The sequence below is a fragment of the Myiozetetes cayanensis genome, unplaced genomic scaffold (assembly GCF_022539395.1).
Source record: "Myiozetetes cayanensis isolate MyiCay16 unplaced genomic scaffold, myiCay2020 scf24, whole genome shotgun sequence".
In the NCBI taxonomy this organism is placed as follows: Eukaryota; Metazoa; Chordata; class Aves; order Passeriformes; family Tyrannidae; genus Myiozetetes; species Myiozetetes cayanensis.
The window spans coordinates 6,730,566-6,752,190 of record NW_026087456.1 but is presented as its reverse complement, the minus strand read 5'-3'; the positions used below and the strand labels follow the sequence as shown (position 1 = coordinate 6,752,190).

Genomic DNA, 21,625 nt, shown 5'->3' with positions numbered 1-21,625 from the left:
AGAGTCTGCTTCATGGCTAAAACCAGCTGTTCCCAAGGCTGATATAACATTAGTCCTCTCTTTTGACTCAATACTCAACTTTCAAAGATATGCAGATTATACTCACATCCCACTGTTTGGGAAATAGTCCTTACAAATTGTTTTCACCCATCAGTTTGCTCAGTCTCTACAGTAATTTTTGGCTTTGTCCTCAAAATCTCAGAGCTGCAGAAATTTCCAAATTCAGAGGTCCAAAGCAATTCTGAAAATTGTAAACATCAATTACATTTTAAAATGTTTAAGAGACAGAAATTACCTTTTATCTAGAGGCAGCCCCAATACACAGAGTAGCCACCCTGTCACGACATCAAGCACCACTTGCAGTTCCTCTGCAGCAACTGCCCCTGAGAAGCACAACACAGTAGGTGGGGCAGCTGTAACAAAAATGGTTCATTCCATTTGCAAGCCATGAAATAAGTTGGTATTTCAAACAACACAAACTTGATCAAGAAAGCAACCCTTCCATTGCAAGAGCCCCCAAATACCCATTATTAATTGCATAGGATTATACCATCAAGGCCTTGCTTTGTTTGCACATACCCTGTCTGCAAGTCTGCCAAGCCTGGTCTCACAAACCCTTACCAGTCTGTGCCCAAAGCAAACAATACATTGCATTTCTGTTTATAAAGCATAAAAATAAGAACCCAGGGAACAAACTGGTAGTTACTGCTTAAGAAACAATAGCCCTCTCTGTCCTCAGTATGGTGACACTTCATAAACACCCTCTTCTTTTTGAGGAAGACCAAAACCAATGCCCTGAGGGCCCAGAGGGAGGGCAAAGATAATGCCAGAGAAAGGAGGCAGATAACAGGAAGACTTTCTCCTGTAACCTTTCTACCATATCACTTATGAGTTGGTTTGTGGGGTTTTTTTAAATTAACAGCTATGTTTGACTAGAGTAATAAAACATTAACTGGACTAATGGTCTTTCCTTGGTTCAGCTCATGTGATGTATTGCCTGTTGACCATAATAAGATTTTCAGTGTAACACCACTCAGGTTCATTTCTAAGATGTCTCTCTTCTTTCTTCATTCAACACCTTCTGGCAATCAAACTCTGGTGCCTCACACCACAAAGTTTTACAATGTTTTCAGGACTCAAAATTTCCTATCATATCACAGTAGGTGTAAAAAACCTCATTTGGCATAATTTGTCACCTGAGAATGTGAAAATAGGTCACATCAAAAAAAAAAAGTGTGAGATGCTTCCCTATAAACACGAGTACATCCAGACAGAGAACCATGGGCAGCTATCAATTATATACAGGACACACAGTGAGAAGTCAGGACTTGCAAGGGATGTGGCCTAAGTTAACATTTCCATGCCACAGCTGATCGCTTTAAGAGTGCTCCCATGAAAAGGCCTAATGAAAAGTCAAGTGAGTAATGTTGCAGGCTGGAAAAAGTCCTCCTTCTGACAAACTGATTAACTAGGAAGCCTCCACCAGCCCTTCTTGGATGCATTCCCAGCAAAGTCTCTTGTGTTCCTGTTATTCCTCATCCTAGATAAATAAATTAATACAAAACAGTACTCAAACATGGAGAAACTTGTTTTCAACAATGGATAGGAAGAGTTTTGGTAATGGTGTACTTCATATTAAAAATACAAATATCTCAGCATTTAAAGAGGGGACACCATTTCTCACAGTGTAATTTGCTCTCAGCTTAACAGATCATTTCAAAGTCCTTCAGTTGTGAAAAGCAGATGAACACGGGATACTGCAGAAAACCTTACTTTTAAAATAGTTTTTTCCCCTCTGTCAATATTTCTTCACGATAACTTGTGAAGTTTATGGAAAAAAAGGTATTTCAAGCAATCACAACAAATATTCAAATCAATTCACACTTCTGTGATTTTATAGGATATAAATCTTTCTTTTCTATGAGGTATTATACTTGTTACCTGGAAGCACAAGCTGCCATCAACATTTGTCCAAAAGACAACAGTCAAAGCAAAAGGAAACCACACACACCACCCAAACAAATTGCAATTACAGAAGCTCGGAGGTAAAAGCTGCACAAGATGAAAATTGGGGGTGGAGTGAGACACACAAAAAAAGAGGATTTAATAGAAAACAAAAGAGGAAAGACTAGAGAAAAGAGGAAGAAAGAAGTGAACACTTAGAAGAAAAGAGAGCTCTGTCAATTCACGAGCAGAACGCCTGACAGGAGAGAAGTAGAAAATTCGGCAGCAGAACTCGAAAGAAAAGGCCCAGTGGGACTGAGACCCAGAGGAAAGGCAAAGAGAGAAGGAGAAAAGGGGAGGGACAGATGAGCTGTAGAGTTGTCTGGCCACAGCACAAAACCCTTCCCAGCCACATGGCTGGCAGGCAGTGCAGATAAATACAGCTCCTGAAGATTTGTCCAGTTTGTGGGGTGAAACCATCAGCAGTCCTTAGAGAAGAACCCAAATTAAGTTAGAATAGGAGGGTTTTATTATGATTATGTCTCTAATTTTAGAGCTGTAACAATGGCCTAGGTTCTATTTGGTGGCTCTGCTCTTATTCTAGTGCTCTCCCACCACCTCCTGTTTTCCTTTGCATCACTGGCATGGCCGGAGCAGGCACATGCAGAGTCTCTTGCCATTCACTCCTACTTGGAATTCACATTGGAATGGAAGATGCCTGTTTACACAGAGTGGACTGGAGGGTACTTGCTGTGCCAAAATGCCCAACAGCAAAATCGGTGTGCAATGGGTTCTCACGAGTGGAAACTGCAAAAGGTGGAGAGAGCCGTGACGTGGGTTCCCTCACCAGGAAATTTAAACATTCCAACCCTGAGAGTCCATAATGTACAAAAGAGAGTGATCAAGCTGAATGGCCAGGGATAAATCTATGGGATTCAGGTAGTAAACATGGGCCTCCAAGGTATGCTGAGTATCTGAAGGGTGAAGAGCTACAGGTAGCCAGCCTTTCCCTAAACACAGAGGCCAGGCTTATTACTACCATTATCCCTTGCCTGGATGCCTTTGGAGGATTTTATTCCCAGCAGTATTTTTAAATAAATAAAAAAAAAACCAACCAGCAAACCACAGCATGCAGTCATCAAATCTATTCATATATTGAGGGCTGACTGCATAATCAAAGGGAAATTACTTCATTGGGCTCACTGCCCAATAACGAGCTGGAAAGGGTGAGACTTCATTTCTTGGATTAATTGCAGGCAATAGGGATGACACCTCCAACCCCATAAAGCTGATATTCCTTGAATGGTTTATGATGACCATTTTGTTTACCATAACCCTGGAAAAGCAACACAAAGGACATCCAGAAAATAAATGATGCTGCCATCACGTAGAAGCCATACATTTAAGAAGGAAGATTTTCCCTGCCTTGAAACACAGCCAACATTTTATATTTGCAAAATTATTTTCCAGTCCACAATGTCTGTCCTGATTCAACAGGCATCTGTGTTTTAACCTACACATCCTTTCATCTTATGACAGTTATTTAAGTTCTAATAAATTAGAGTGTTTAGAGGAGCAAACTTTAAGGAACTATCCCTTATAAAACAAATCCAAATCCTCCAGTTTTTCTAATTCCCTTATTGCCCTGGCACTCTCCTCTGAACTTCAACTCTTCTATTTGCTTGTCTCAAAACTTCCAAAATCGTACCAGGGCTGACTGAGTTCTTGGAGCCAGTCATTAGGTTCCAGCAGAGGCTGCTTCAGCTCATCTTTCAAGTGTTACATATTTCATCAAACTCCTGATGGATGCCTAAAATTAGCTACCTATTCTTAAAGCTCTTTTTTTTCCAGTATTTAGCTCACACTCTTAATTACTGGTTGTCAAACGAAGGTTAAGGATTTTATTTCTTTGCATGGTGCCAGATGAGATCAAATGCGTCAAAATGAATGTTCACAACATGTAACACCTCTTAAAATTTGATGTTGAGACCAAAGCAAAACTGCTAAACAAAAAAAAAAAGGTCCTTATTATCTCTTAATGAGAACCACTGATTATTTTTTACATTGCGTTTGACAGTCTTCATCTTAATTAATTCTACACGGCAAAGTTAAATTATCCTGGTTGATGAAGATCGTTCTGACTCCCAAATATACTTATTAAATGAAATTAAAGCATGCTGCTAATCAGGTGACTGAGCAGGTGTTACTAACCAAACACACCAACCCCAACAATGAGGTAATGACAGGTACAGTGACAGAAACAAAGCACCGCTATTTAGAGACAGGAGCTTCCCTAAGAGGAAGAGCAATGTAGGTGTAAATCCCTAGAACCTTCGGGATCCTTTGCTTTTTAAATTGTGTTTGGTTTGCATCTCAAAAACCAAGCAACATGCGGACAGCAAAGGGACTAAAGATGCCAAAGGTGGTTGGCAGGTTGTCCCAGAGCCAGGCAGTCTGGCAGGGCTGAAAGCAGGGCTCGCTGTTGCACACAGCAAGGGCAGTTTGCCATCAGTGCCCACCAAGTTTTGGTGCATTCATCCAGCAAGTTACTTCAAAACGAATCAAACAGTCTGGGTTCAGTACCAGCTTCCAAGTGACTTTCACTACATCAGGACAGATTTGTTAGATCTTGAGTCAAGGCAGCCCCGTGCCTGGGTATGTCTGGGAATAACATGACACAGGTAAGCAGGGCCAGCAAAGATTGCATTTGGATGTGAGGACAATTTCTGAATCAGCTTCAAAAGCTTTGTTTTGCTCAGTGACAAGTGAGATGATTAACAGCAGAACTATTTGCTTGCATTTGCACAGAACACATGGTTCTCTGGCTGAAACTGTAAATTTTCCTGGCAAACCTCTGACACAAGAAAGGGCTGGCAGTCCAAATGTGTGTCAGGATGCAGGCTGACATAGGAACTTGGCTCTTGCTGAGCAGGAGAGATTCCTGGCCATGGCAGGATCTCTTTTGTGGCTCTGAGGAGAAGGGAAGGTTTCTGTGTTTGCCTGTCCTGGGTGCCTGGGAGCTGAGCCACTGGCTGTCACTGTCCCCCAGGGGTTCTGGAAAACACATTTTTCACAGGGATACAGGTGTACTCAAGAACTCAGCTCAGCTTTTCAAAGAGGAGACACGAGCACAAGCAAAGTGCCATGTGCTCTGAAATCCTCTGGATTAAGCTCCTGAATATATTATTGACTACTTGTGCAATTAGCAATTACTCAAGGTTTTTCCAGGGGAGAGGAAGAAAAGTTTGCTTATGTTTCAGAGAAATTTAAGTCCTATGCTTCTCTAAATATACAAGAGGAAGTTCACCCAAATATTTTGCTCCCTGAAGTGTCCCCCCCTTCCTGACATTTCTTCTCTTACTGAGTTGTCCAAGGGCATAATTAAGCCCAGATCTTATCTTCCAGGGACAAACACAGCTTCTATCTTAGAAAATAAAGTAGTTGAGCAGTTAGAACAGTTGCTAGCATCATATTATGGCCTAGATCCTTCAGGATTTTTTACTGGGCTCTTAAGGTATGCACTGAAATACAGAATAATAAGGTATGTTAACTGGTTATTAATCTCTTCCCACTCTGAAGAGATGGCAGTCTAAAATAAGCAACACATAAGAAGCCAGAAGATGGATGCAGACTATTCTATCAGTTAAATTTGCATTCAGCCCAGCACTCTCATTTGCAGAATAATTTGCACCTGTACTTTGCACCAGTTTGAGGCAGCATTCTGGGGTCTGCAGTTGAAACTCGGAGAGAAGGTGTAAATAGAGACACATTAACTGTTTGTTTAGGTAGTTAAGATCCTGGGGTAATTGTGCTTATATCTACAGCAGCAGTTCTGCACAGGAATAAATCATGCCATGTCATTCTGTGAGTGCATTTTTACTTGTAGAAGTCACTTGGCTGTGAAAGTATAGATCGAATCACTTATTTTTTCTTTCCATAAAATCATAAAAAATATATATTCCAACATAGGCATAACTTCCAATTAACTGTTCCAGCTTACCTTATCTGTCTGCAATTAACAGTTGAATTGCATTTGCCATTTTTCAGCCTGCCATCACTTTGTACAGATAAGGACTGAAAAACCTGAGAGTTTAAATGTATCCCTTTTGGGGTAGGGCTCCGATTTGATTCAAATTATAATGGCATTTTTATTACTATATTTTAAAAGCAGTTTTCCCTGATTCCTAATCTGTAGACACATCTGATTTTTGTGGCTTAACACAATCATGAGTCCCATTGTTATATGTGACTTCCCCTCCCTCCCAGTTTCTAAATGCAACAACTAAGAGACATGATTGTAACATTGAAGATAAAAAGAGGGCACAGAGATGCAACATATAATCTTGGTACTTAGTGAAACATATACTTTACAAGAACTGCATTTATACCCAGCATTGATTTGCTCAGCCACTGTGCTGAGTTGTTTGATAAATACAGAGTTCCACACAACCAGCACTCCTCAGAGATGTATTATTGGGGCAGAATCTTTTCCCTCCACAGAGCCTTAGAAAACTAAATATAGATGCCTAAAATGAAACCTAAGTCATGAATTGCAATTGTAACACAAACCTGCATTAAAGCCAGCGAGAGTTTTGGGCACTCAAGAATGCAGGATGCCTTATATAAACCATCCCAGGCAAGAATCACATTACTAATTAGCAACTGGCCAAAATAAATAGGGATCAAGAACAATGTGAAGCTAAAAGAAGAAGAAAACCTTACTCAAAATGCAAGCCAAACTTTTCTAGAGTTTTGAAAGTCCAGTTGCCCATTCTGATCTCTCTTTCTTGCAGGACAAGTAACTGTGAGGTATTTTCCAAGCTTCTAGGTAAATGAGTCTTTTTTCCTCTTTCTTTTCAGGGAGATAGAATCAGCTGGATGAAGCTCTGCAGTGCCTTGGCATAGTGGACTGTTCCAAAACTCTCATTCTCCCCTAAGTTGTCCTTCTCTGCCAGTTCTATTGTCAGATGAAAGGGGCAGTTTAGGCAGCCTGCCCGAAGGACTTCTGCTCAACAGCAGGATTAACCTTCATTTTACAAGGTCCCCAACAGCAATCTTTTGGATCGCTTTTTTTCCAATATTCACCTCTGCTTTTTATTCTGAGGAGCAGATGACCCTTCCTTATCAACGAGGGACCTGGTCCTGCACCCTCCCCTCCCTCTGTGGGCACAGCAGGCTCCTCCTGGCCTGCAAGGCTCAGAGCCCTGTTCTCCCACCAGTGCCTGCTCCCACATGTAGATCACTATAAAGCTTTTGCTTTAATGCAAAGTTAAACCTCTCCTTTCCATTCTTTCACTCTGGGAAATTAGAGAGAGGTTGGAATTGCAAATTCTTAAGTCAGTGCCACGTTAAACCTCAGCCTTCTCCAACACTTCTCCACACTTTTCACACTGTTCCTCTCCACAGGAGCCCATCCTTCTCTTGACTTCGTTTACCCTTGGGAATCTTTCAGCACACGGAATCGGTGCCAAGACATTGTAACCCACATCCCTTTCACTTAGGAGCAGAGAAACAATGATGTTCTGAAGTTATGGCTAAACACATAAAGACACAAAGCCCTCCTGTGCTGCTGCCGCTGGAGGTGCAGCCCTGGCAGTACACTTTGGATGATCCACCAAGCCAAGAAGCCTCTTTTGTACCTTCTAAAAGCCATTCTGGAACTGCCTAAGGTGCAGGATACCAGCGAAAGACACAGAAGTACCTTTCACATGCAAATGTAAGAATAGGAACAGCTACCACTGGAGGCAAAGAATCAGGCAGAAATATAAATGCCAAATCCTGGCAAATGCAGCCAAAAGCAGTGTGTGCCTGGCTCCATGCACCCAAACTGAAGCTTTCTTGGCCCAAGAGATAACTAGGCCTGGGGAGGGAATGTGGAACTGTTTTAATGACAGAAAAAAATAAATCCTTTTTTTGCAACCCTGCTGCCTTGTCAAGAAAACTGTTGTGGTATGGAAGGTGGATCATATGAGAGATGGGCAACAGCCCACAACCAGTCTGTGGTCTTCCAAGTTTTTACCAGAACACACTGGTCTTTGCCAAGCTGAGGAGGAAACATGCCAGTGAAAACAGATCTTCCTCCCAAGATGAGACCGATTACACTCATTTTGTTCCAGGCCAACAGCTTCTGGTTTCCCCCAATTCTGATTCAGGGTTTAGATTTAGCTCTCTCGGATGCTTTCCTCAAAGTCTGCTCCTCCAAGTCTGTGGCCAAAACAGCAGCGTGGCAGGTAATTCCAGGTCTGACCCAGAGTGGGTTTTGGCATGCAATCAGTCCATCAGTTTGGTGTGATGCTTTTGTGCTGGTGGGTAAACCCTGTAAAGCTGTGACTCTTGTTTGCACCTCCTTGTGCCATCGGCACCACGCTCAGATTCTGTGTCTCAGCCTCAGTTCTAACACAGCTTTTTTACACATATCCTGTGGTTTCTCTGGGCAAGGCTAGGCACATATAATCCTTCCTCAGAACAGGAGTTATACTAAATATTATAATGTTTAGAATATATATATATGTGAGGGAAGCATTCCTTAGCATCACTGTGGTACAGCATGTAGCCCAATTAGAGACACATGGAGGACTATATTCTTTCAAATTCATAGGATTATTTTTTTTTTCTAATGTACTTTTCAGGTTATTTCAGTTACCCAAAGAATCTGGCTAAAGAACTGACTGGAAAAAACTTGGATCTGGACATCTACAACACACATCACACCTTTTTTCTAGTAAAGAATATGCAGCAGCTGATGTAAATCAACAAAGCTTTCTTGATTTCAGTGCAGCGGTGCCAACTCATAATGTACAAGGATTTAGCTGTACTGCTCCAGTTAAAAAGCAGAATTTAATTCAAGCTGTCCAAATATACTTTTGACTCCTATATAAAATACAGAAGGAGAACAAATAAAGAGACAGACATGTCTAGCTGAGAGTATTCAATGAGATGCCTTTTGCTTCTTTCCCAGAAATCCACATTAGTATAGCACTGACAACCCTCCACCCTTCTTAGTATTTTCTCTCTCAAAGGACTGTCATGGAATAACCTCATCCTACTTGCACAGCATTCCTGTCTCTCTTCAGCTCACTCCCCTGCCTCAATTATTTCCTTCTGATGTCTCAGGACACACAAGAACACTGGTTTAGAAAAGGGGTCTGTGACCTGTGACCTTTGGAAGGATCTCAGTCAGAAAGAGGGAAAAACACCACCAGAGCAAAAAAGTATTTCCTTCTCTAATAAAATATTAATAGAACATTTAATTGAAAATAAATAATACAGATATAGGTAACAGCAGTAAAAAAATTCAATCAAGTCTGTAGAAATAAAAAGTAACAACACTAGAGAACCATAAACTCCCAAAAATTCTTTAAAACTTGACAGTGTCATATCACATATCCAAGAGATATTTAGTGATACTTACTTTCTTTAGAGAAGCATGTCAGAAAATGAACTCGCAAAGCAACATTTATTTTTTCTTGCCTCACTTTAATTAGATTACCCTACTTGGGTTTAAAAGACTTAGCTACACTATAATAATCTGTATCTGCCAGCCACAGATTTTTGCTTTGATGATCTTGTTGGGGGAGAAATTAAAAAGCACAGCAATAAAAAAGATCATTGGTTACTAGGACACTTTAAGTCCAGGCTATTAGATTAGCAATAATTAATATCTGATTAGCACTGCCATTAATGGGAATCCCATCAATTATGTCTATGAACTATAAATCAGGCAATGAAGCCAGTGAAAATATGTTATTTGTAATTGTAATTGAAGGGGAAATAAATAAATCACAAGATCTGCTGTCGAAGATCTTGAAAAATAACTCGGCCTTAACCAAACTCTCCCTCAAGATCTGCCAACACACAGTTGTCCCTGACCTCAAGGTCAACACAGAACATAAACCTGCCACTGTTCTCAGCTCCTGAGTCATCAAAAAGGGAATCCCTCCAAAGACAAAATGACTTATTCCTTAAAATAAAGTAATTTTAATGATGTTTATGAACTACCAGCAAGCTACACTTACCTTCCCTGCTGGGTGACGCCAACCCTTTGTTAGGGGTAAAGCAACATGACCCAGTTTGTGTTCTCATTGGAAAGGCAAGGTTTACAAAACACCACCCTGATGGCTTATGGGATGCTTCTGACTGAATATAACACTATTTTTAGCTCTCTTCAAACCACTGTAAACAAAAGACAAAACAATAGCTGACTACCAAAGCACAGAGAGACACTTCAATTTCTCGAAGAAACTTTTATCTCCTGACTAATGTAGAAGATGTGGAGTTTGGGGCAGATCATTTTAATAGAGAGACTGTTTTCCGTGATATTTTTGGTCGATTACCCCATCTTCCCACCACAGATACATAAATCAGGCACACACTCTTAATTATTGGAGGGAGTGGCATTACAAATCTCTGCTTTTCCCAAGATCTACAAGCTCATAAAATGAGAATAATGTGCATCATCTCTCTTGCATAGCTTCTGGCATGTCATCTGCACCCTCCCTCCAGCATAACTGAATGCTCTGTGGGATATTTGTAGTAATAGTCATCAGTCTCTCTAATGAAAGAAGCCTGGAAAAAATATGGCACTTTAACTATCAGATGCTATTTCAGAAAAACAAATGCTAACATTTTCCAAATACATCTGATTTTCTTACTGGTATTAAACTTGGGTATGTTGGTGAAAGCATTGGGCCATCAGGACTGAAGCTAAAACCAGCTGGAGAAAACGGGAGTAATTTAATTTTATGACATTTCTCTCTCACCAACTGACCCAAATGAGGGAAAGGATGGAGAAGGGCTGCTCTCAGGTGAGTTATCTGTGCCCCTTTCTGGTGCTGAATAAACCTACACTGTAACTCTATAGGCACTTAATCTCCTAATACTGGGTGGTGTTTCATTACACGAGTCATATTTAACAGGGATAAGAGTCTGTTCCTCACGGAGAAAATTCAGAAGTCTGGAAGTTAACTTGCTTTCCTATTTTACTTCCTGGTTGACAACCATTTTATTGCTTATTGCTTTATCATAATAAATCCAGATGCATTATGTTTAAATTTCTATCTCAGAGCTCCTATCAGCTCAGTTGAACTTTCTATTTGAGTACAAGCTACTACTTTGATAGCTGTTCCTATCACAGAGCCTGCAGAAAAAATGCTGTTTACTGAGTGCAATAAAGATAAATCTTGGTTGTTGAGACAAACACAGTGTAACACAAGTTTGATTGCAATTGAGTGGAGATGCTGCCACTCAGAATTACTCCCAATTCTGCAGCAGAATTCAATCTTAAACCAAAGAACAAAGGAACAAAATCCCCCAGTCTGCAGAGTTCCTGACTCCTGTAGGGTCAGTGATAACGAACATGCTCCCTGGGAGAGTAAAGCACCCCAGAACATACAGCTCTGAACCTTCCAAAGCCCAGCTCCAAGCCCTGCTTTAGAAATACATTGGCAGGAAAACTGTTCCCTTGAATAACTCAGCTTTGATTTCCACCAAAATTCTTATTACTCAAGAAGCCTCCCTTCTTACCTCCTACTTTTACTGTAGCTACTCATCATGTTCATCACCCAGTATATTTGATCACCATGCTCAGTAGAGATGCTGTAGGAATTGAGGCAACAGGAAACCCTTTTTTCCAAGCTTCTCCATGACAAATATGGTATTTAATAAAATGATTCCACTGCCCGACCTGGAATTTTATGCTCCCTCTGAGCATGACATTTTTTGCACCTATGAAGTCAATCAAATGCCAATGTTATTTTTTCTTTTATTACCCAGGGCCAGCAGAGCAGTTTCAGTAAAAATAATTTATACCAACTGTTTCCAGTTAATGGAAATTCAAAGTCTTCAGACAGTGTTTTTTTATTTCTGGTGCTTGAATTCTCAGAGAAATAGCGAAGCATAATTGATCCCATATGCTTTTTATTGTTTTCCACATGAAAGAATCACGATTTTCAGTGGATCATCGAATTATGCCGTGGCCCTGTGCCAAGCCATCAAACAGCAAGGTCACATGTGATGAAGGTGCAGTGTTCAAAGCAGGAATAGCATGTATCATACCTTGGAATTGAAGGCTTATTTCACTTTGTCTGAGCGAACCCAGCCAAGACATTTTCTGGGGTTTTCCACAGTCTCCTTGTAAATGATGGGAACCAGTCCAAGAAAATGTGCAAATATTCATCGCTAAACAACAGGATTACAGAACACTCTCCTTTCTAAGAGCACATCCCACTGGAGCCAAGCCATTGCTTCAGCCACTTCAGGGATGCTAAGAACCACCAACATGAGGTTAACTGCACCTTCCATATTTCAGGAATATCAACTGACACAGAAAAAGTGCCCTTTCTCCCACAGTTGTGCCTGCTGAAGCATCATGTTTGCTAATTGTTTGGAGTATTAATTTATCTGCTTTAGAAAAACTACAGCTAACGGAGCACTTTTAGAAAATCCTGCAAATTTTTCAGCTTTGGGGAAAAAAAACCACTTATCACTTTGTGTGCAAGTCTACACCAGGTTGAGAAACCGAATCCTTTTACCATTCTTTGGCGAATTTTGTGAATCTACTTCACACTTTGACTTCTGCTGTATCATTTCAAGGCGAAAACTTGCTGGCAGGAGAACATCACCTTCACGGCACGTGTCATCCACAGCGGAGCAATCAGGCACACATCCAAGAACTACAATTCCAGCACCAAGTGGCAGTCAAACACCAAGGTTTAAGACTACTTAAGTCACTGCAGTGCTTCATTAAAGGGAAGGCACCTCCCATGCTCCGAAAGTTTGCTCTTCACATCGTACAAGGAACAACATAACCCAGGGAGTGAGCAGGCAGACAGGGATGTATCTGGAGTTATACAGTCTGAACTGCTCACAGGGGCTGTTGCACATGCCTTCCTCATCAGCACAACTACTCTTCTTTTTCATCTCACATACAAACCCATTTCTAAAATAATGTATACATCACCAAGAGAATGCATCAGAGATGGAAGAAATCAAACTTCCACTTAACAGTTCATGACACCAATATTACCCACTGAAGTTCAGTTGGCACTTTTTATCCAGTGGTGGGATTTCTGAGGAGAAACAGCAACCAAGGCAGATTTTATCTCTCAGCACTTCTCAGGCAGGAAATTTAATTTTTCACCTTCTGGAAGGGTTTCAGCTGTAAAGACTTTTGAAGGAACACAATGCCAGTACAACCCAACTCGATGGCTTTAAAGAGAGGAAATACTAAATTTATGGCAGGGACTGTGTTATAATCCAATACCTTGGCCTTTGTTAGAGACAGAACAAACATGGCCTTGGGGCTTAGATGGCTCTGGGGATGATCTCAGAATCTTTGTCACCGTGGCTCCTCCAGCTCACGTGGATTTATGAAAAAAACAACCCTCCCTCAAAACATGAGCAGGCAACCAAGACTGAGGAAGAGTCTTGTTAGTCCTCTCTGCACACAAAATTATAAATTGGCAATCTTGCTGTTTTAAAGTTCTCCCTGCTTTTTGCCTCTCTGGATACTCTCTTGTTCATAAATAAATTAGCTCTGTTAAAGGATTCCTTTATATCAGACCAAGACCAGATCTCTCAATGGCAGCTTTCTCCAGGGCTTAAGCCCTTCATCTGCTGCTTAGGTCACAAGTAGAAAGCACAAATAAAGGAATGAGAAAACAGCCACAACAAAAATTCTAGCTGATGTTCATCCCAGAAGACTTCTGAATTTGATTGACTGACCTCAAAAATTGGATTTGTCATTCCATAGACGAGTATCTGTTGCAAGAGGAGATGGAAAAACTGTAGTAGTATGCGTATATGAGAGGTAAAGCAAATGTTTACCTGTCAAATATGTACAAATATGTGCAAACACCTATCAAGTGTAAATACCCACCTACAAAGTTTCTACACTCAAGAGGACATTTTACATTTGCCTCTTTTTTTTGGAATTGCTTATGAATGCAGGATTACCCTTGCAGCTATTTCATTTTTCTTTTTCTCCTCTGCCTTTTCTTCTTTTTTTTTTTTTTTTAAATTACACATTCCTGGGTGTCTGCCTAAGGGAATTTGCTTAGGTCTGTCTCGGCAAGGGGAAATAAGATGTGGTTTTGCTGGAAATTGCTACAGAGAAAATAAAAGGATTGGGAAGGAATCTGAAGTATTAAACCCCATGTAAGTCCAGCTCCCTGTTGTGAATTCAGCTGCAGTTTACAGCCAGTTTTGCTCTGTGTGTCTTGCCCTGGTTTTCTGAAATAATTCATATTTACGTTAAACACACACCAACTTCACCCTCTGAAAATGCTAAGCCCTCTCACAAATGAGCTCCTGTGTAAATACTGTTGGGTAAACAATACTCAAAGAAGTCAAGAGACTATAACAAATAATTGGAGCTGATGACTGCAGCCATGAAATGCTTTTGCCAGGGGCAAAGAAATTAATAATCTTGCTGTTGTACCGTAGCATCTCCTATGCAAAACGCTTGTCTTGACTATTTATTTAGACATGTGCAATGAGACATGAAGCTATGGTTTCTGTAAAAATCCCTCAGGGGATGCTTAGAGAGCCAAAACATCAGGGTTTGGGGCTTTTTTTTTGATGTTGTGTTCTGTAATACCCTTTGTATGTGTTTCCCAGCTCTACATATATATAAGATTAGAAGCAAAACACATCACTTCTCCAGCAGAAATTTTGCCATGTGGCTTGAGAGATGGCAAAGCATTCCTTGGTGTACTGTCACTCCACGTATCCTGCCTCCTCAAAAATTTTATTTGGAGGGTGACACTATCAGTAATGTGTGCTGAGTGCACTGCACCCCTTCAGGCATATTCTGGGGATTTACCATGCTAAACATACTTGAGAAGCCAGAGGTATATATCCTTTGTTTCTATATACTGGCATATATTCCTTCTCACAAATCTCCCACAGATTATATTCCCTCCTGTAACACACAGCCCATCTGGAAATGCTTCCACATTCACACAGTTCCTATTTCTTTGTGGAATATATTCCCCAAAATGGCCAAGCCTGATGGGAGGAAGCATAGACTTTTAAAAATAAACAAAAGAAACTCAAGACAGTTCTCAGCTTTGCGTTGCTTGTGCTTGTTCAGCCCCAGCTACAGAGCTGAATTAACAACATTTCTACCAGACATCTAAGGACTCTCTGACTTCTCATTTGCTTCTGTTTACAGTGGAATATTTAACACACTAGCAATTCTGTGGAAAGGGCAATGCAATTTCACCTCGTTACTGCTGCACATCCATCGCGGTCGAGCATTTCCTCTGTGCCGCTCCGCAGCCTGTAACAGCTCTGGATTGCAGGGCCAACAGCATGAACTCAATTATCCCACCTCTCCTTCTACTTCACACTCTCCTGGGAGAATCTTCTGAGCCATCTGCTGTCAGCACCAGTAGGCCTGCAGTCCCTGTAAGTGTGGAAATGAGTTCAGGGGCAAGGAACACGAAAACCTCTTTTCCCACATGTTGGTCACTCCGTGGCCTTGCAAGTCACCGCTGTCACAATCCCACCCCAAACATGCCCCATGCCCACAGCTCCTCCCAAGAACCATCTGTTGCAAGGTTCCAAGAAGCAAGTTGTTTGGCTTTAACTTCTTTGAGGAGTTCTCACTGTGGATCAGGATAGATGAGGAGTGAATGCTCTGCCCATCTTTAAAAGGTGTGTGTTTCCTTGCTGAACTCTACTTGAGTTCTTCATTCTCTTCAATGCAAAGAGACAGCCCTTGTGAGCACGAAGGAACGATTCCCAGGGACTGCCACCACTGCTAACAGATGGAGCAGAGCTGTCACCAAAGAAAGCAAGATTTAAATCTCAGCTGGGAGTCCAGGAACTCTCCAAACTCCCTCATCCAGGAGACAGATGACAAACTGGATCCCTATTTCCAACAGAGCCACGCTAAGGGGAAGATAATCCTGACAGCTTTTGCATTAAATGGCTTCAGACAGATACAACTGGCTTAGCAGACCTAATCAAGGACCTACAGGTGGGACTAGAGACGGTCAGAGGCGGATTTCACATTTCTTTCACTTTTTTCCCTGACAAAGGCAGTATTTTTCTGCCAGGGAGCCTAATGAAAATAAGGTCCCTAGGAACCAGAACATGCCCCCTTCACTTTGGTAAGCAGAAGACCAGTCTGAGACTTGGGAACGATGTCCTCTGACAAGGGCCTTGCATCCTTCTCCAGAAACTCTGCTTAGCCTATGGAAATGTAGATTATTATTATTATTGCAGAGGAAAAATAAGTCAAAATGCCACAGTTCTCTCTGGAACGAGACAGGATTCGAATATTATACCAGAACACCAACAGGGAAGATCAAGTTCATTTTTGGCATCCGGAACCAAACTCTGCAGCATGAGCATATTTTTGGCTCTCTTTTGGTTTATTTAGACAGTAGCACTGACTCTGCAATTACACTTTTTAATATTGCAGAGTAGTAATTATCTCTCCCTCTTTTATTCACATTTGTCACAGCAACTCCCAGCCAAGCGCAGAAACTTTAGACAAGATAAATGTGACCGAGCAAATCTGAAACTCAGCACCGCTTCTTCTTGCCTTTCAAGGCAGCAGATAAAGACAAAAAGTGTTCCTGGAAGATTAACTTGATTAATAAAAACATCTGCAGGCTCAGTGCTGGAAAAAATAAAACTCTTCTGATCCTTTTGCTAGGAAATCTATCAATGCAGATTGATAAATGTGCTATCTTTCTAACAATGAATAAAACAGCTGAGACAGACTTTGTTATGTATGTAGAGAGCCTAGTAAAAACCACAGATAATCTAGAATATTGTGATAATGTAGAACTGTCATTGACAAATATAGATGACACTGGAAAGCTGGAAAAGAAATACTTCAGTATTTCTGTCTAAGCCAATCAGAAAACTCATCTGGTTACATTAATCCCAAAAATAGGAAACCAAAGCAAGGATTTCCAGCTAATAGCTTTCCTAACTAAAATTGGAAAGGTAGCAAAAACTCCTGGCTGTCAGACTGCACTACCAGGGTTCCATGAATTGAGTGTTAAAAGCACTCCATGGAGGCAGGCACTGCTTAGGCACACCATGTCCATAGGATGTTTTACGCTATGGATAAAATCTTGGCAGTGGGATGTCCAGGTAACCAGAACAGCTACAGTCAATGTCACAGCTAACGGGAGGTGACTGACAGGGAACAGAAATACACTTCCAGGTCTTTTCTGTACTTTACCTGTTCTAGCTCACTTTGGTGGACTTCCCACACCAATAAACTTTATCCATCTACACCCAGGAGAGTCTCCCTGATGTCTGTAATGGGAACAGACTCTGGCCAACAGAGCACTTTGGAAAATCCCCTCCTTAGCAACAGGAGGGAAGCACAAGCCAGCATGATCACATTGAGAAAGATCAGAAACATGGAAGCAGTCTGGGTAACAGACTTTTCCAAAATTAATACCCTCACCCAGCAAAAATGATGGAGACCAACCTCTGCCCCCACGTGGAGATGATCACAGGAGTGAGGGCAGCATCTCTAAATGAATCCTTGTGCACCCTCCACAAGGCAACAAAGAGAACAAAAAGAAGGAGCCACAAGAGCACTTTGTTCCATATTCTTCCAGGAATATATTCCCTTTTGTTTTAAAACATTCAAGTCTTCTTTACCTTCCCATTGCTTGCTCTCAGATCACTAAGCAAGACACAGTTATTCAATTTCCAGATGAACTTGTACTATAACAATTGAGGGTTATGACAGGGAGACAAAACATTGCTTGTTATGCTGCTAATTGTACCTATTTTGTGTATTTTTCTGGAAAAAAAAAGTAGGATTCACAAAGAGTAGAAACCATCCTCCAACCAGCACATTATTCCATTAGAAATGCAAGGCTTTCTAAGTGGTGATAATGTACAACAGAGCACAGGAGTCACCACTGTGAGCTGCTGCTGCTCTGGAACCACTTGGAAAACGTTCCTTTCCCCTTTTCTTAGAAAATAAACTGAGAGCACAAACTGAAGTGTAGAGTCCTGAGATATCCAGACAGTGATCCCAAGGCAAGACATCCTGCCTGCAAGGCTTTCTTTCACAGCCATGTGCTCCTGCAATTGTCATTCCCATTTGCATCCACTTCCTACCTCACCTTGCAGAGCGGAACAGCATCTGAGTGCTGCACAGTGGTAACAGGTGGTGATAATCCCACAGATTTCCTTGAAGATATTATGGGAAATGAAGTTTTCACTGCCTGGCCCACACTCCTAACATAAGAATGTGAGCAAGAGTATGGAGGACAGCTGGGAGGGGAGGATCTGCTTCTGATTAGAGGGGAGGAATATTGTACTCTTTGCATGAAGGCTCCAGGACCAGAAGTCACCCTATGCCAATGCTGCCTCTGAATTTTAATCTTGCTGACTCCACAGCCACCTAATTGCAGCTGATGTATTTAGGGACAACTGATGCTCTGCTCTCCAAACACATGTTCTGCACACTGTTCTGCTGCTCAGCCATTTTGGAGGCACTGGGCTCTTCCTGCACTTGGAAAAAAGGAAGTGATTCCAGCAAATGTGAAGAATTTATCTCTTTGTTCATTCTGAGCACAGAGAAATAACACTAATGTCTCAAACATATCAAGAGACTCAATTCCTGAGAAGTTTCCTGAGTTAGTTCAGAATGATTTTCTAAGAGCTCACCACGGCTGATAGTCAAAATAAATCAAATTGCAAACGATGTTGTACAAAGGTCCTCGGTTAAACTGCCAGTTACATCTGAGAAAACAGGTATTCCATGTCTATATGCCATAAATTCCCAGAAGCATGCCATTGCTGCTTTGCAGTGGAAGCTCCACTAAACTCAGACTTAGACAGAGCCATAAATACAGCAGTGAGGTGCAATTAAACAGCTCCCAGCGTAAGCCATGGGTTTTACACTCCTTTAGCAGTGGTATAAAACAGTTCCATCCAGCACAGGCGAGCGATGAATCATTGCACTCACGCAACAGGACCCATCTTCCAGTCAAGGGAATCTCATTTCATTCCTGGGAGAGGACAATGTTTTGTCCCTCCCTCCAAGGAAATCAGAGGAATTTAGGCTGCAGAAAGGACTCCAAAGCAAACAGCCAAAGCAATGATGCACTGAACTACCTTCCAACCTGGAAATCACATTAGTTGCAGCTAGAGAGCCCTTTCCCAGTTTAAAAAGGCTTGAGCAGTGGGTTTGGTAACTCAGGCCAAGAGCCAGGCTCTGCTGATTCACGTGTCAGTGCTAGTTTATCTACAGGCTACTGAGTTCCACCCTACGGTTGTTCCAAATCAGAGCAAACTTAAGAGGTCCTGGCACTCCTTTGGCAGTTACTTTTGCCCTAACTACGAGTGCAGATTTATAAAGAAAGCTAAGTAGCAAATGCAGAGGGCTCAATGCCATCAAGCACCAGGCTCAATGAGGATTCTGCTTAGTTCAACGGTCTGACAAATTCAGAGCGTGCTAATTTCTACCTGTCAACTAATGCAGAATGACATTGTGTGTTTTAATATCACTGCAACAAGCATTAGGATTCCTGCATGCAACCTCTGAGCCCGTTCAGGAGGAAACAACAGAAAGATTTTGAATGGTATGCAATACGTGGGATTTTGATAAATGCATCCCACCAGTAATAAACGTGACAATGAGGGAGGTAAACAAGCAAGCAAAATACCCCCAGTTATTTGCAACAGTGCCATCCATGCTAAGTCTCCTCAAGTGTGGACCCGTTTTAAGAGGTTCAAGTTGAATGTGTTGTATTCCAACAGCCTGATGTTTGATGCTACAGCCAGAAAAGCAGAGACATTTCCAGCCCCATGTCGCTGTCTGGGTGGAAGGCATGGGAGACCTTTGATGTGGATACAGAGCACACCCCCCTCAACTTCATGTGAGTGTTCCAGCTTACTTGGCTTCTGGCTTTACATGCAGCACATGTTCAGTTATTAGAGGTTTTCTGCATATTACATCACCGTTACAAGTGACCTCGTGAACTCCCACCACTAATTCAAAAGGATTAGCGACACTTGCTCGACATCGCTTTGAACTTACTTCTACTGAAGGACGGGCTGGTGAACAGAAGGACATCCTCCTGCAAAAATAACAGAAAATAGGCTTTGCTATCTGTTAAAAACATGTGTATCAGCAGGCAACCTCCTGTTACAACAGGGAATTACTTTTGATAAGGCAGACAGCTTTGATCAACCCCTCGTACTCTGTTCAGATACATTCACCCCCATTGTCTCGTGCAGTTCCAGTGGCTAAGCACCTTCAGCTCCAATTACTGCAGCCTGGCCTTTGAGAGATCACAGAATCAAGTAGCCATAGTAAATTATACAGAGTTCTAGATCATAGCCGTTTCCCAAGTATTAACAAGAACTTGAGGACAGAAGCCATTCAGGGGTTTACAGTTCTTAAACAATATTTTGCACTGAAAATACCTTTTCCTTTCTTTGAAATAATATTAACAAAAAAAAAAAAAAGGCTGGTTTTGTACTTTAAAGACAAATCCACCTTTAATTAATTACAGGATAAACAAAGCATGCAGCCATTTTTTGGTTTAAATTTCTAAGGTGTTACTTCCCAGTTGGCTTTGTTTTGTTGTTCAGATTTGGAAATGGAGAAATATGAAGAGAATTAACCAAGGAGTAGACAAAAAATAAATAAAACAGTGCAGCACAAAAGCACTGTCTGTTTTTTTCACTGAAAATTGTCCCATCTTACTGTTAAGACAGATATCTCTTTGCTCTAATGTCAGAAGCAAAGGTTCATGAGGAAATTAAGGGGTCCTTCCTTTGCCACTTCGGGATTCAGAGCCTTGGGTTATAAAACCAGCTTTCCCAAGGATAAAGACAAGCACAAAAAACATAGTTTAAAGACAGATGCACCTGCCTCCCTTCCTCTCTCCTCAGACTGGCACATCCCCAGCTGTAACAAACTCTTATCCCAGGCTACTGCTGTGCAAAATAGGCCAACCAGAGGGCAAAACTCATATATATAATGGGTATGTTATACAGGTAAAACTAAACCCACCACAAAATGTACATTCACAAAGCACATGTTTCGCTTTATACATTTGTTCCTCACATCCAGCTCTTGTTTCTCTCTCCTTCGACTGCAGAGAAGGCCACTTGTCTTGTGGTGAGTGCTCAGCCCTTAGCACAGCTGTCAGGGACCTCCAGAGTTGTCTGAAATGTAGAAGACAAATAAGATAAGGGAACCCACACACAGTTAATCTCAGCAGATCTCTAGATCAAGCATCTGCCCTGAAACAGTCAGCCCTTTAAAGGCAGCCTGCAGCTTTCACCTTTTTGCTGAGTTTCATAACATTTGTTTCATACACAGAAAGATGGGTGGTGGTGGTGGTGTGAAAATTAACTAAGTGTCGTGTCGCTCCATGAATTTGACACAAAACAATGCACTACACTGTTATCCTATAAACCTAACCCAGGTTGGGATTTGGCCAGTGCTGCCCCACTGGAAATACAGTTTGCATATTGACATATTTTAAATACGTGGGCAACAATATATATCCAAAGCAGATTCCTCTCACATGGGGGAAAAGGAAAAAATAATTACAAAAACATAGCCAAATTTGAAGTTAATCAAATCCAACTAATAATCCCCAGGCAACCGTTAATTATGTGGTGTCCTCACTCAATTGAAAAGCCACTGCTGCATCTGGGGCTAAAGGGAAGCGATGGG

At 41.4% G+C, this 21,625-nt stretch overlaps 1 long non-coding RNA gene across 2 annotated transcripts in view; it reads right to left on the bottom strand.

The window, feature by feature from the left end:
- LOC126642708 (uncharacterized) overlaps positions 1 to 21,625 on the bottom strand; it is a 70,465-nt gene that overhangs the window by 38,695 nt on the left and 10,145 nt on the right. For both annotated transcript variants that reach the window (XR_007629507.1, XR_007629508.1), the window contains exons 2-4: positions 20,954 to 21,108; positions 19,973 to 20,012; positions 15,167 to 15,349 (exon numbers count right to left, since the gene is read on the bottom strand). This is a non-coding gene — a long non-coding RNA (uncharacterized LOC126642708). The remainder of the gene's footprint in view (positions 1 to 15,166; positions 15,350 to 19,972; positions 20,013 to 20,953; positions 21,109 to 21,625) is intronic.